This window comes from Neoarius graeffei, chromosome 27 (assembly GCF_027579695.1).
Source record: "Neoarius graeffei isolate fNeoGra1 chromosome 27, fNeoGra1.pri, whole genome shotgun sequence".
NCBI lineage: Eukaryota > Metazoa > Chordata > Actinopteri > Siluriformes > Ariidae > Neoarius > Neoarius graeffei.
In genome coordinates this window covers 21845653-21862665 of record NC_083595.1, presented here as the reverse complement: position 1 = coordinate 21862665, position 17013 = coordinate 21845653, and positions in this window count along the sequence as shown.

The following is a 17013-nucleotide window of genomic DNA, read 5'->3' as shown; positions in this document are numbered from 1 at the left end:
GCCAGCGCTTCTGGATGCTGACATTGTTGGAGGGGGGCGGCCATTCACATTCAACCAGCAACTCCGGGACGCCTGCTGGCAGTGGCTGAGGGCAGAAGACTGCAACACTGATGGGATCATCGATCTCATGGCACTGGAGCAGTTCATCTCTCGACTTCCAGAAGGAATGGCAGAATGGGTCCAGTGTCATTGCCCGGCATCACTAGAACAAGCCATTGAGTTGGCAGAGGACCATCTGGAGGCGGCTCCGATGGCAGGCAGATGAGGCACCTCTCCTCGTTTCTTTTCTCTCTCTCCTTTTCCCCCCTTTTCTCTCTCTCTTTCCCTTCCCTGCCCTGTTCCCCCACTGCAGTGGCAGGGGCCGGCCCCTCCCCAGCAGGCCTATCATACCTGTGGTGTCCTCACATCTCCCTCTTCCATGTCTGTGTCCTCTCCCCCTCAGGTGAGTGATGCCCATAATGCCGGTGCAGAGGAAAAGCCTAGGTCGGTGTGCTGGCGCGGCAGGGAGCTGGAGCATCTCCAGAGTCAGGGCTCCATAAGGGAAGTGGGAGCTGTGATCCAGATCCCCAACGTGCCAGAGACCACCCCCGATTGGGCCAGAATGTATCGCATACCAGTAAGTGTTCAAAGGGATACATATCATGCATTGGTGGATTCTGGTTGTAATCAGACCTCAATTCACTAAAGCCTGGTGCAAGGTGAGGCACTAGGGAGAGCACATGTGATGAAGGTGTTGTGCGTGCATGAGGATGTTCACAATTATCCTCTAGTGTCTGTCCATATTCTATTCTGGGGCCAAAAGCATAGAATAAAGGTGGTGGTTAATCCTTGTCTCACCCACTCGCTGATTTTGGGAACTGATTGGCCAGGGTTTTGAACCTTAATGGAACACATAGTAGGGAATGGGTCCTGCAGTAAAATGTCATGGGGGGGATCCCAGTGTGGCATTGACTGGAGAAGCTGCCACAGAGCCGTCCATGTCATCACCATTTCAGGGCAATACGAGGAGTGAGGAGCAGCTTGCCCCTCCTCCAACTCTCTGGGATTCCCTCAAGGATTTCCCTTTAGAGCAGTCACGCGACGAGACTCTGTGGCATGTGTTTGACCAAGTGAGAGTAATCAATAGTCAAACTCTCCAGCCAAATGCGGCATCTGCCTTCCCGTACTTCGCAATTATTAAAGATAGACTGTATCAAGTGATGCAGGACACTCAAACCGGTGAACAAATAACCCAGTTGTTAATCCTTAAGAGCTGTAGGGAACTCATGTTCCACATGGCTCACTTTAATCCCATGGCTGGACACTTAGGGCAGGATAAAACACTAGCCCAAATAATGGCCCGGTTCTATTGGCCAGGGATTCGCGGGGACATTCATCAGTGGTGTGCGGCATGCTGCTAATACCAATTAGTAAATCCTGTGGCCACTCCAAAAGTGCCTTTGTGCCCTCTCCCTCTAATCAAGATCCCCTTTGAGAGAATTGGTATGGATCTCGTCGGGCCATTAGATCAGTCAGCACCAGGATATTGCTTTATTTTAGTTCTGGTGGACTATGCAACACGATATCCAGAAGTGGTGCCTCTCCGCAATATCTCAGCACGCAGTATTGCAGAAGCGCTCTTCCATATTATCTCTGGGGTTGGGATTTCGAAAGCAATCTTGACAGACCAAGGCACTTTGTTTATGTCATGCACACTGCGCAAACTGTATGAATTGTTGGAAATTAAATCCATCTACACCATCGTTTATCACCCACAAACAGATGGTTTGGTAGAGGTTTAATCAAACACTTAAAATTTAATGTGAAAGTTTGTAAGTGAAGATGCATGTAATTGGGACAAATGGCTCAAGCCACTGTTATTTGCAGTACAAGAGGTCCCACAAGCCTCCACGGGATTTTCCCTGTTTGAATTATTATATGGCCAAAAGCCGCATGGCATCTTGGACGTGCTGTGGGAAAATTGGGGGGAGGGACCTTCACCTAGTAAGAATGAAATTCAATATGTTCTCAATCCGTGCACAAAGCTCCACACCCTCACACACTTAACCCAGGAGAATTTGTGGCAGATACAAGAATGTCAAGCCTGGCTGTACGACAGGGGCACGCGCCTTAGAGAGTTCACTCCGGGAGACAAGGTACTTGTGTTATTACCCATGTTGAGTTCCAAATTACTCGCCGAGTGGCAAGGGCCCTTTGCAGTCACATGGCGAGTCAGGAACAGTGGCTATGAGGTGAGGCAAATGGATAGGGGTGGGGCTCTACAAATATACCACCTCAACCTGTTGGAATGAGAGGGTCCCTGTGGCATTGGTAGTTGTAGTGAAGGCGGAGCTGGGGCAGGAGGTAAAAACAACCAAAACCACAACCCGAACCACTCAGGTCCTTTGTGTCAAGTCATTTCTATAGCTCTTTTAACAATAGACATTGCCACAAAGCAGCTTTACAGAATTTGAATGACTTTAAACATGAGCTAATTTTATCCCTAATCTATCCCCAATGAGCAAGCCTGTGGTGATGGTGGCAAGGAAAAACTCCCTCAGATGACATGAGGAAGAAACCTCGAGAGGAACCTGACTCAAAAGGGAACCCATCCTCATGTGGGTGACAACAGACAACATGATTATAATATTAACAGTTTTAACATGAAGTCAGTTTCGTTGATATTATAACTCTTCATTGATGGAAACTTGAGTGCAAAACTGTTCATGACAACTGCAGTCCTAAAGTTAGCAAGTCATCTGTAGTTCTCAGCCATAAAAGCATTACTGTAAGTGTCCAGAGCATCTTCCAAGCATGACTTTCAACTGTCCATATGGGGGCGTCCTCTACAGGAGCGATGTGATGAGATTCCGACCAGACATTGGGCATTAGGATGGATCAGGCATGTCCTTGTGGAGACCACCTCTCACCGGCCCAACTCACAGAGGTGGCCAAGTTGCAGCAGGAATTTTCTGATGTGTTCTCACCCCTTCCCAGCAGCACCCACCTCATAGAACACCACATTGAAATGCCCCAGGGGTGGTGGTGCATAGCCACCCTTACTCCTTACCCGAACACACAAAAAAAGTGGTTCAGGAAGAACTCAAGGCCATGCGCTCAGCATGGGCATAATCGAGGTGTCACACAGTGACTGGAGCACCCCGGTGGTCCTGGTACCCAAGGCCGACAGGTCGGTCAGGTTCTATGTGGACTACAGAAAAGACAACGTGGTGTCTAAAATCAACACATACCCAATGCCTTGCATTGATGAGTTGCAATCAGTTAGGTGCCACTCGCTTTTATTCGACACTGGATTTGACAAAGGGATATTGGCAGATCCCCTTGACTCCTCTATCCTGAGAGAAAACTATTTTTTTCCATGCCATTTGGATTACACCAGCTTATCATGCTTCCTTTTGGGTGGTTTGGGGCTCCTGCTATGTTTCAGTGGCTCATGGACAAGGTCCTCTGCCCCCATGCCACCTATGTGGCAGCCTACTTCGATTACATCATCATCATATACAGCAGTGACTGGCCGCGGCACATAGAACACCTTAGGGCCATCCTAGAGTCACTGAGGCAGGCGGGTCTCACAGCTAACCTGAAAAAGTGTGCAACTGGGTGGGTGGGTCATGGGCAGGTATGTCCCCAAACTGGCAAGACAGCAGTGATTTCAGCCTGCCTGAGGCCTAAGAACAGAAACTGGGTGAGACAGTTCCTAGGGCTGGCTGACTACTATTGTAGGTTCGTACCTAATTATTTGGATGTCACCAGCCTGATGACTGATTGAACTAAAAAGGGAGCACCAGATCCGGTTCAGCGGACAGAGCAGTGCCAACAGGCTTTCACCAGGGTAAAAGCTGCACTGTGTGTGGGGCCACTCTTACACTCCCCTGACTTCTCTCTCCCCTTGATTTTGCTGACAGATACATCAGACAGAGGGCTGGGGGCTGTTTTGTCCCAGAAGGTGGAGGGCAAGGAACGCCCTGTGCTGTACATTAGCTGCAAGCTCTCTGTGTGAAAGTAAGTGCAGCACCATTGAGGAGTGCCTTGCCATCAAGTGGGTGGTCCTCACCCTCTGTTACTACTTGCTGGGGTGCCCTTTCACACTCTGTTCAGGCCACAGGCCCCTCCAGTGGCTCCACTGCATGAAAGATGCCAATGTATGGATCACCCTTTGGTATCTAGCCCTCCAGCCATTTAAATTCGAGGTGGTCCACAGGTTGGGGGCGCAGATGGTGGGCAGGGGAGGCCACTGCAGGCTGGATGGCTCCCTGGTCTGAGTTGGGCGGTGGGGGTATGTGGCAGCAGGGGTGTGGCCTAGCATCAGTTTGTGAATGGAGGACAGGGTCAGGGAAGGTGATTGGCAAAGTTAATGCACCTGTGGTTAATTAATGTTGTGTGTCTGTGTTGTTGCCATGACAGTGGATAGAAAGGAAGGAGAGAGCAGAGAGGAAGTGCTCCTGACCAGATCACATGTGTGTTGCGTGTGTGACTGTGTGTGAGCAGCGAGTGAGTAAAGCTGAAAAGTAGAAAAATAAGGAAAATAAAGGATGTGTGTGAACATCAGCTCCCACCTGCCATGCTTCTGTACTCCACCCACATCAGGGACATTTTAGAGGCATGAGTCCAACAATCCACCTCGGAAAAGTACATCAAAATGTAACTTATGTTTTCGCAATGGAGTCATTACTATCCATGTCCAAATAGTGGCGCTATACCAGAGGGTGTCTTTGGGCATGTGGATATCTTCAGAACCATGATATACTATAACTTGTGAAGTGTGAGCCATATCAGGCAATGCACGGTGAATTTATGACTCACTTCCTATTTGTGTGGCGTAATGTATAAATTCATTGGTTTGCCATTTCAACATCTTGCAACATATTGTAAATCCCTTCACAATTTAACATCAGCAACATGACTTATACCAAATATGGCATGGATCCAACAAACCGCCTAGGAGGAGTTCATTAAAACGTAATTGTGGCAGCAGGGGCATGGCCGAGCATTGGTTTGTGAATGTTGGGTGGAGTCGGGGAAGGTGAGTGGCCGAATCGCTACATTGCATCAGCCATACTCTACAGGAAGTGAGATATTTTTGGTTTTGTGCATTTTGACATGTTTTACATTTTAATGAACTCCTCCTTGGCGGTTTGTTGGATCCATGCCATATTTGGTAGATGTCATGTCAAGATGTTGCTGATGTTAAATTGCAAAAGGATTTTCAATATGTTGCAAGATGTTGAATTGGCAAACTAATAAATGTTTACATTACGCTATGCAAACAGGAAGTGAGTCATAAATTCACCATGCATTGCCTGATGTGGCTCAAACTTCACAGGTTATAGGAGATCATGGTTCTGAAGATATCCACATGCCCAATGACACCATCTGGTATAGCACCACCATGTGGACATGGACAGAACAAGCTATGATTGAGATGAAGTTGATTGGCTGGCAAAAGATTTGGTTTGATTGATAATCATGTGATACAGGATAAAGTTCACTAAGCTGTATTTGACTCTGCCCAACAGGAAGTTAGCCATGCTGGATGGAGTTTTTGAATATGTACAAGGTCTCAAATCTGTATTTTTGAACTAGGTGGCACTATGGAGTTATTGAAGCCCACCTAGACTAATTTACCATAACACCTCAAATTGTATCATAGGACAAATGTATGTGCAAAATTTCATGAGATTTTAGCCATCGTAAGCCTCTCAAAACAGCACAGGAAAATTTCAAAATCCCATATTCCATCCAACATGTCTGACTTACTGTTGGGAGGAGTCAAATACAACTAATTGAACTTTGTCCTGTATCACAAGAGTATTGATCACACCAAATTTCGTGCCGATCTGAGCAACTTAATCTCAACAATAGCTAGTTCTTGGGGCTGCTATATCGCTCCGGGACCATGCTCAGTCTCTTGCTCAGTGGAACTTTGATTTTACACATATTTGATCAGTGTGCCAAAATTCATGAGTTTTTGAGTATCGTAAGTGCTTGGGCAATAATAATAATAATAATAATAATAATAATAAAAGAAGAAGAAGGCGGCACGGTGGTGTAGTGGTTAGCGCTGTTGCCTCACAGAAAGAAGGTCCTGGGTTCGAGCCCCGGGGCCGGCAAGGGCCTTTCTGTGTGGAGTTTGCATGTTCTCCCCGTGTCCGCGTGGGTTTCCTCTGGGTGCTCCGGTTTCCCCCACAGTCCAAAGACATGCAGGTTAGGTTAACTGGTGACTCTAAATTGACCGTAGGTGTGAATGTGAGTGTGAATGGTTGTCTGTGTCTATGTGTCAGCCCTGTGATGACCTGGTGACTTGTCCAGGGTGTACCCCGCCTTTCGCCCGTAGTCAGCTGGGATAGGCTCCAGCTTGCCTGCAACCCTGTAGAACAGGATAAAGCGGCTAGAGATAATGAGATGAGATGAAAAGAAGAAGAAAAACATGCTGAAAACAATAGGGCTTTGCACCTAGCTGCTTGGACAATAATAATGATAATAATAATCAGGATGAAAACAGGGCGGCTGAGAATTGCAGCGACACAACCACCTATGAAACCTTGAGGCGGGACCCCACTGGTTGTTACAAAAAGAAAGTTGTTAGCTGCCTGCAACAACTAGAAAAGGACCAAGCCATCAACCATTCTCTGTACTACAGATTGTACCCTGGGGAAGCTGTTCCTTTTATATACGGACTCCCCAAGATTCACAAGGAAGGAGCTCCACTCAGACCTATCATCAGCAGTATAAACTCTCTCACCTATAACATTGCCAAACACCTAGCCAGCATCCTGGTTCCTCTTGTTGGAAACACACCACATCACATCAAAAACTCCCAAGATTTTGCTACTAAAGTTGCAGACCTCAAACTAGACTCAGATGAAACCATGGTTTCCTATGATGTCACTTCTCTTTTCACCTGCATTCCCACCACAGAAGCAGTCGAATCTGTTAGAAAATGACTCCTTCAAGACAGCACCTTACTGGATAGAATGAACCTCACCACAGACCAGATTTGCACCCTGCTTGACCTCTGCCTGACCACCACCTATTTCCAGTTTAATGAAAGTTTCTACAGACTGAAGCATGGATGCACCATGGGCTCACCGGTGTCCCCTATTGTGGCCAATCTATACATGGAGGAAGTGAAACATAAAGCTTTGACCACTTTTACAGGAGTTGCTCCCAGCCACTGGTTCAGATATGTGGATGACACCTGTGTTAAAATCAAAACCCATGAGGTGGAAGCCTTCTCTAAGCACATCAATGCAGTGGATATCAACATCAATTTCAATCGGGAGGATGTCAGTGGGAATAATCTAGCCTTCTTGGATTGTGATGTACACATTAGACAAGACAGAAGCCTTAGCATCGAGGTCTACCAGAAACCCACACACACAGACCAGTACCTACTCTTTGACTCTCACCACCCACTGGAACACAAATTGGGGGCCATTAGGACCTTGCAATACAGGGCTCAGAATATTCCTACAATGGTAGAGAGAAAAGAGAAGGAGCAGAATCACATCAAGAAAGCACTTCAGAACTGCGGGTATCCCAACTGGTCTTTCTTCAAGAGCAGAAAAAGGAACATAACAGACAAGGAGGATAACAGGAACAAATGCAAGAACATTGTCATTCCCTACATTTCTGGTCTATCTGAGAAACTCAGGAGGATCTTCTACAAACACAACATTCCGGTACATTTCAGACCCAGTAACACCCTGAAGCAGACACTGGTCCACCCTAAGGACAGAATAGGCAGACACAAACAGGACAACGTAGTGTATGCAATTCAGTGCAGTGAGGAATGCATGGACTCGTATATTGGGGAAACAAAACACCCGCTTCACAGGTGCATGGCTCAACACACGAGAGCCAGTTCCTCAGGCCAGGACTCTGCTGTCTATCTTCATCTTAACAACAAAAGACACTCATTTCAGGATTGCAACATACGCATTTTAGTCAGAGAGGATTGTTGGTATGAGCAAGGAGTTAAAAAAGCCATTTTTGTCAACCTGGAATGGCCATCACTGAACAGAGGTGGGGGTCTAAGACATCATTTATCAGCCACCTACAATGCAGTCCTTGGCACACTTCCCAGACAACTGAATGCACACCAAAACCCAGCTGTCTTCAGTGACTCACAGGAGGACAGAGAGAACCAGCAATCCATTGATCACCCTAATGACTCTCTAGGCCGTTCACACCCAGCCCCCAGTGACCCACACCAACAGGATGTCTCAACGACACTTTAGGATTGCTTTTCATCCATGAGAGGATAAATTCCTGATACTACCTATTAGTCAGACAGAACTGAAGAAGCCTTTCGGATGAGAGGTGAAACGTCTTCAAGAATCTTCAAGCAATTCCAGTTACTCTCTTTTACCACTGACTGACTAGTACAATACAGCCCATCTCACAGGTCTCATGTGCGCACGCAAGTGTATGTATTCATGCCATATGAATCTGCCTGTGGAATCATGGTGGTTTAATGTTAAGCTAGCTAGTCAGTGAAGCTCCACCTGACATGCTAGCAAATTATTTTCAAACTCAAAATCATATTGGGTCGCTAACTTTAATAGAAAAGAAAGATTTCTACATTTTGTTTATTTGACAAGATTATGCTAAAACATTTCTGAAAGCATTTCAGATAAGTTAACGTTATTCATGTTAGCTTAACTCCATTTTTACATGTTAACTAACAGTGTCCAAGTATGTGTTAACATTAGCCATGGACAAGGCTATGGCAACTTGGTGGGCAAATCCATAGAAAGTCATTTGACTAACCAGACTGCATAGCTATTGCAATGTTATCGCTAGCTCTAAAAAGATACATAAAACTTCATTGCAAACTTTCTCTTGGAATAAAATGTTTGCATACCTCAATACGCTTCCGCAGGTTTGACGGCAAGTTTTTGTAGGCTGTGATGTGCTCCATTTTAGGCAAACAAACCAAACATTTAAAACAAAAAACTCTTTATTCCATTCAGAAAACTGAAACATGGATTCTAGCTATAGCCATGGGTGCATGCATTCCCCAGAAGAACCACCTCCTTCCATTCTGCCATCAACTAATCGTGTTAAATAATGCTGCTGAGAAAATCACTGAACTTGATTTTATACAGTCTATGGATGTGATGTGATCCTAGTAATTACTGATAGGCTGTCTCAGTGTCACCTGTGAAAAAACCAACCACGTTTTAGAAAAGAAAAGAAAAGAAAAGAAAAGAAAAAAACATCCACTTTCAAAGCCACTTCATAGTAACAAATAATGAGGAGCTTGATAGAAATGTAGTGGAGTAAAAAGTACAATATTTGTCTTTCAAATGTAGTGAATTTAAAGTCATAAGTTGCCAAAAAAAATAATACTCAAGTAAAGTACAGATAATCAAAAAGTGTACTTAAATACAGTACTCAAGTAAATGTACTTCATTACTGTCCACCTCTGCTTTGCACCTATGGTGCTCAGGCCCTAAAAAAAACCAGAAGTCCATCAAAGAGGTCAGGATGGATCTCTAGTGGCATAGCTGCCCACAGTCCCACCTAAACATGCACAAGGGTAAATCCCACACTGCCTGCACAGCCGAAATGACACCACTGGGCAACAACTGTTGGAACACCATACCATGGATTCAGAAAGTGTGAATAGAAGCATTACCACGCAGAGCGCTGGACAACTCCAAAGTTAAAGAGAACAGCAAACTCACTGAAGTCCACTGTAAGCATCACCCATGGTGGACCAAGGCCTGAGGAAACCAACACCCAAAACTGGGTCTGAAGCAATCCCACAATCGGCAAACAATAAATTCAAACAAAGAACAAACATCAAACCATACAAACACAGAACAAAAGAAAGAAAGAAAGAAAGAAAGAAAGAAAGAAAGAAAGAAAGAAAGGCTCTGGTGAGAAGTGGCAGCCAAAATGTGCATAGCAGAATCTCATCTGGAAATGGAAGTCATTCTCCCAGCAAACCAAAATGGAACCTTTATCAAAATATATCTTCAGGCTAGTAAAAATAGATTAGGGTCTAAGAATGCTATCAAAGTTAATACAACATTTTCTTTTTTCTAAGTGTTCATTCATTCAGTGCTTTTCTTATTGCTCATTCAAGTACTTTCTAGTACCATGAGAAATGGTGTGTCGAGCCATGTTAGAGGCTTGAAAGGAACATAGTGCTGCGTGAGCTTTGAAAAATGGTTTCAGGTCCATGGAGAGAAATGACCAGATCCTCCTGATATGGTGAAGGAGAAGTTTGCATAAATGAGTCAGGCTAGTAATATGAGAACAGAAGGACAACTGTTTGTCCAAAGTTGCAATCACTGATAGAAGGTATGAACAGTGAGTTCTCAAAAACAAACAAACAAACAAACAAACAAACAAGTTCTTCACATGGGGATACATTTAATCTTCTACATGTACATAAGATACATAGGCTATATACAAACTAAATTCCAAAAAAGTTGGGACGCTGTGTAAACTGTAAATAAAAACAGAATGTGATAAGTTCCTAATCATGGGAACCCTATATTTCATTGAAAATAGTACAAAGACAACATATCAAATGTTGAAACAGAAATTTTATTGTTTTTTTTAAATATATGATAATTTTGAATTTGATGTCAGCAACACATTTAAAAAAAAGTTGGGATAGGAGCATGTTTACCACTGGGTTGCATCACCTCTACTTTTAACAATACTCAGTAAACATTTGGGAACTGAGGAGACAAATTGCTGTAGTTTTGAAAGAGAGAAGTTGTCCCATTCTTGCCTGATATGTAGTTTCAGTTGCTCAACAGTTTGGGGTGTCCTTTGTCATATTATGTGCTTCATAATGAGCCAAATGTTTTAAATGGGAGACAGGTCTGGACTAGCCAGTTTAGCACCCAGACTCTTTTAATACAGAGCCATCCAGTTTTAATTTGTGCAGAAAGCTGAAAAATATTTTGTCTGGATGGCAACATATTGCTCAGAAACACACACACACACACACACACAAAAAAAAAAAAAAAAAAAAAAAAATATATATATATATATATATATATATATATATATATATATATATACACACAGAGAGTGGTGCTTGAAAGTTTGTGAACCCTTTAGAATTTTCTATATTTCTGCATAAATATGACCTAAAACATCATCAGATTTTCATACAAGTCCTAAAAGTAGGTAAAGAGAACCCAGTTAAACAAATGAGACGAAAATATTATACTTGGTCATTTATTTATTGAGGAAAATGAGTCAATATTCCATATCTGTGAGTGGCAAAAGTATGTGAACATTTGCTTTCAGTATCTGGTGTGACCCCCTTGTGCAGCAATAACTGCAACTAAACGTTTCTGCTGACTGTTGATCAGTCCTGCACACCAACTTGAAGGAATTTTAGCCCATTCCTCTGTACAGAACAGCTTCAACTCTGGGATGTTGGTGGGTTTCCTCACATGAACTGCTTGCTTCAGGTCCTTCCACAACATTTCCATTGGATTAAGGTCAGGACTTTAACTTGACCATTCCAAAACACTAACTTTATTCTTCTTGAACCATTCTTTGGTAGAAAGACTTGTGTGCTTAGGGTCCTTGTCTTACTGCATGAACCACCTTCTCTTGAGATTCAGTTCATGGACAGACGTCCTGATATTTTCCTTTAGAAGTCGCTGGTATAATTCAGAATTAATTTTTCCATCAATGATGGCAAGCTGTCCTGGCCCAGATGCAGCAAAACAGGCCCAAACCATGATACTACCACCACCATGTTTCACAGATGGGATAAGGTTCTTATGCTGGAATGCAGTGTTTTCCTTTCTCCAAACATAACGCTTCTCATTTAAACCAAAATGTTGTATTTTGGTCTCATCCATCCACAAAGCATTTTTCCAATAGCCTTCTGGCTTGTCCACATGATCTTTAGCAAACTGCAGACAAGCAGCAATGTTGTTTTTGGAGAGCAGTGTCTTTCTCCTTGCAACCCTGCCATACACACCATTGTTGTTCAGTGTTCTCCTGATGGTGGACTCATGAACATTAACATTAGCCAATGTGAGAGAGGCCTTCAGTTGCTTAGAAGTTACCCTGGGTTCCTTTGTAACCTTGCCGACTATTACATGCCTTGCTTTTGAAGTGATCTTTGTTGGTCGACCACTCCTGGGGAGGGTAACAATGGTCTTGAATTTCCTCCATTTGTACACAGTCTGTCTGACTGTGGATTGGTGGAGTCCAAATTTTTTAGAGATGGTTTTGTAACCTTTTCCATCCTGATGAGCATTAACAACACTTTTTCTGAGGTCCTCAGAAATCTCCTTTGTTCGTGCCATGATACACTTCCACAAACATGTGTTGTGAAGATCAGACTTTGATAGATCCCTGTTCTTTAAATAAAACAGGGTGCCCACTCACACCTGATTGTCATCCCACTGATTGAAAACACCCAACTCTAATTTCACCTTCAAATTAACTGCTAATCCTAGAGGTTCACTTACTTTTGCCACTCACAAATATGCATTATTGGATCATTTTCCTCAATAAATAAATGACCAAGTCTAATATTTTTGTCTCATTTGTTTAACTGGGTTCTCTTTATCTACTTTTAGGACTTGTGTGAAAATCTGATGATGTTTTAGGTCATATTTATGCAGAAATATAGAAAATTCTAAAGGGTTCACAAACTTTCAGGCACCACTGTGTGTGTGTGTATATATATATATATTACACTGTATATGCGCAATTGTCAACAATGGCTCACTCAGGTACTGAGTTCACCAATCAAATTGGTTCACTGCTGCTCAGAGATAAAGAAATCTTTACAGACAGGGATTGAAAGGGAAGCATCTATGGCTGGAAACCCATGTGGCTGAGAAGAGAGAGAACTCATCCATACCAGAAAAGGACAGAACCAGGTCTTATTGCACTGTTCTCTGGCAGTTTAAGGAGCAAGTCCAGCCAGCTCATAAATCACAAGTGCTCTAATAGGCCAGGTGATTTATTTACAACACATGGGTCATCCAGTCATGACTACCACCCTCTTTAACAGTAAACATAGGACAACCTGCTACCAGGGAGAGGTTACACATGAGGTGCCATCAGGTGCTTGTTCACTTGCTCTTTAAAAGATTGAAGACTCTGATTATTCAATTTACCCACAACTGTGTCTGGGAGGTTGTTCCACAGCCTTATTGAAGAATGAAAGAAGCTTCTGTCCATTGTAGATGTTATGGATTTTGGCATTGTCAGGGCATGGGTAGGCATAGAAGTGCATAGTTCTGCAGGAAACATAGCATAGCTTGGAGGTCTCGGTCACAATGGCTGGTGTGCATTTTGTAAAGAACTGTGACAGTGGCAACCTCCCTTCTGTGTTGAAGAACAGTGATTGCCAACTGCCTACCAGCAGTGACCTAATGTATTCCAATGATTCGGAGAGCTTTCCGTTGAATTGAGTCAAGCTGGTTTAAGACAGTTGGAGAGGCACTCATCCATGACAGACAGGCATGTTCCATAATGCTATGAATTTGAGCCTTGTAGATAGTTGCTCTTCCAGCAGAATCCAGCTTGTTGGCGATTTTCTTCAGTGCTCCAAGTCTCTTCCCAGCCATCTTTGGGATTTCTGAGATGTGCCTGGTCCACAGTAGCTTACTGTCAAATATGATCCCCAGGATATTGAGTTTCTTCTCTACTACTAGTTTGGTATTTCCAAGATAAAGATCAGGAATTAGGGCGGCACGGTGGTGTAGTGGTTAGCGCTGTCGCCTCACAGCAAGTAGGTCCGGGTTCGAGCCCCGTGGCCGGCGAGGGCCTTTCTGTGTGGAGTTTGCATGTTCTCCCCATGTCTGCGTGGGTTTCCTCCGGGTGCTCCGGTTTCCCCCACAGTCCAAAGACATGCAGGTTAGGTTAACTGGTGACTCTAAATTGACCGTAGGTGTGAATGTGAGTGTGAATGGTTGTCTGTGTCTATGTGTCAGCCCTGTGATGACCTGGCGACTTGTCCAGGGTGTACCCCGCCTTTTGCCCGTAGTCAGCTGGGATAGGCTCCAGCTTTCCTGCGACCCTGTAGAACAGGATAAAGTGGCGAGAGATAATGAGATGAGATCAGGAATTATTGGCATCCTTTTCCTGGACAGGATCATGGCCTTACATTTTGTGGGTTCAAAGGTGACTTTCGATTTTTTAGCCCACACCCTCATCTTCTCAAGGTCCTTGTTTAGACTGGCTACTACACTTGCTGTCTCATTTGCAGATCTTATTAGTGTAAATAATGTAGAGTCATGAGCATATAAATGGAGCTGATTTTCACAAGTGTCTACTAAGTCATCTATGAAGACTGAGAATAGAAGAGGGCCCTGAGGCACTGAGGCATTGATGTCTGAAGCTTCAGATGATTATCTGATAGAACAACCTTAATGGGGGGCGGCACGGTGGTGTAGTGGTTAGCGCTGTCGCCTCACAGCAAGAAGGTCCTGGGTTCGAGCCCCGGGGCCGGCGAGGGCCTTTCTGTGTGGAGTTTGCATGTTCTCCCCGTGTCCGCGTGGGTTTCCTCCGGGTGCTCCGGTTTCCCCCACAGTCCAAAGACATGCAGGTTAGGTTAACTGGTGACTCTAAATTGACCGTAGGTGTGAATGTGAGTGTGAATGGTTGTCTGTGTCTATGTGTCAGCCCTGTGATGACCTGGCGACTTGTCCAGGGTGTACCCCGCCTTTCGCCCGTAGTCAGCTGGGATAGGCTCCAGCTTGCCTGCGACCCTGTAGAAGGATAAAGCGGCTAGAGATAATGAATGAATGAATGAACAACCTTAATGGACCTTCCATGAATATAACTCTGTAACCATGTGAGAAGCATACCTGACACTCCTTTGGATCTCAATTTGGTATACAGACCATTGCACCACACTTTGTCAAAAGCTCCTTTGATGTCACATGCAACAATGCATACTTTTTCATTTCTGTCTAGGGATGCAGTCCAAGTTTGACTAAGAATGGTAAGAAGGTCATCGGTACTGTGATGTGGTCTGAAGCCAAATTGTCTGCTGGAGATCCATTTGTTATTAAGCAGGTGGTTTTGAAGTTGCTTATTGACCACAGCTTCCATCACCTTGCTGATGATGCTTAGCAAGGAAATGGGTCAGGAATTCTTGGGGGCAGCTCTGGAATCCCTCTTGTGTACTGGGATGGCAGAGGCAGTTTTCCATTGGTCAGGGAAAACACCTTTTGAGAAACATAGTTGATAGAGATGGCACAATGGACTTGCCAGTTCTGCACAGCATTCTTTCAAAACTCTACTCAGAATTTGGTCAGGACCAGTAGCTTTGTCAGCCTTGAGACATCGGATGGTCTTTACAATGTCTTTGGTTTTGAAGATTACTTTTTCCAGCAATACTTGAGTCTGCATTGCTGCATCCTGCGGTTGATGACCAGACCTTACAGAAAGTGAATTCACAATGCCCCACCACTTCTTACTGCTCAGACTTTTGTTAGCAAGGTCATTCTTTAGTTTCTTGTGGTGGTTTTTCTTAGCCTGTTTTTCTGCCTGGTTGAATGCTCTTCTTGCTTGGACAAACCTTTTTTGTGTTCGGGTGTGTTATACATTTTTACTTTTGTGGTACATGCATCTTTTATTTTTTGCAAGTTTTCTGCACCCATCATCAAACCAGGCTTTGTCCCCTGTTTTTCTGGTGGCAGTTTTGCTTGGGATATAAGTATCCTTGGCATCAAAGATTACTTCTATGATTCTTGTGCAGATTTTTTCAGGATCATTGTCCTTAAAAAGTGCAGGCCAGTTGACAGATGATAAATGTCCTCTCATATCCCAGAAGTTAGCTGTTTTGTAGCACCAGACTTTCATTTTGTATGCCTTGTCTTGAAATGCAGATGTTTCAAGCTGTACAAGAACAGGAGTGTGATCAGATGTACCTATGTTTGCAAGGGTTGTGGCTACAGCAGGTAGGTCGGTCACAACAAGCTCCAGGATGTTTTCCCCTCTAGTTGGATCTTTTACAATTTGATTCAGACCAAGACTGTCTGAAAGTTGTTGAATGTGATGACCTGCATGGTGTGTTGCCCAGCTACCTAGCCAATCTTGATGAACATTAAAGTCACCAATGAGCATAATAGAGTCTGCTCCACATTCTGTCATTTGGGGAATGCATTTGCATCAAGGTGTTCCAGGATCTCATTGTCAGCACTAGGTGGTCTGTAGACAGCTCCAATTGGTAATTTCTTTGATTGGATGGCTGCTGTAAACAAAAGGAGTTCCAGGTTTTGAGGATCTCTTCTTGAGCCATGATTTTGAGTCATGATTGCCGTGTATTGTTTGGAAGGTTTGCAATACCTTCCAAACAATACATGGCAATGCTCCCGCTGGAAGACCCCCACTGTGTCTCTGGCAACATGGAGAGTACCCTGAATGGCTATGGAATCATCCCCATCTGACACAGTTGGGTCAAGGAAGGTCTAAATAATGATTATGATAGATGGCTTCTTTTCATGGCAAAGGTTAGCAAGTTCCCCTATATTTGAATGCAGTCCTTGCACATTGACTTCCATGGTTTTTAGTTCTTTATTTCATAGTCAATGGCCAGGCAATGGTCAATTATCCTTAGCTCTATCCATTTGATGCTTATTGTTAGGGTTTGTAGCAATGGGAAATTAGCACAAGGGTCACTAACCCTTGTACCAATATGCACCTGAGCAGTGCAGTAGAGGTATGTGCTATACATGACCTGGTCTGAAAGCATCAAGAGACTCATAACAGACCATGTTCCTTGAGGAACCACTTGGCCAAGGATGGAGTGATCAGCACTGGCAGAGATACCTCTACTACACTACACTACACTACACTACACTACACTACACTACACTACACTACACTATAATACACACACACACACACACACATACACATACATATACATATATATATATATATATATATATATATATATATATACATATATATATATATATATATATATATATATATATATATATATATATATATATAAATGTATATGTATGTGTATATGTGTATATGTGTGTATTA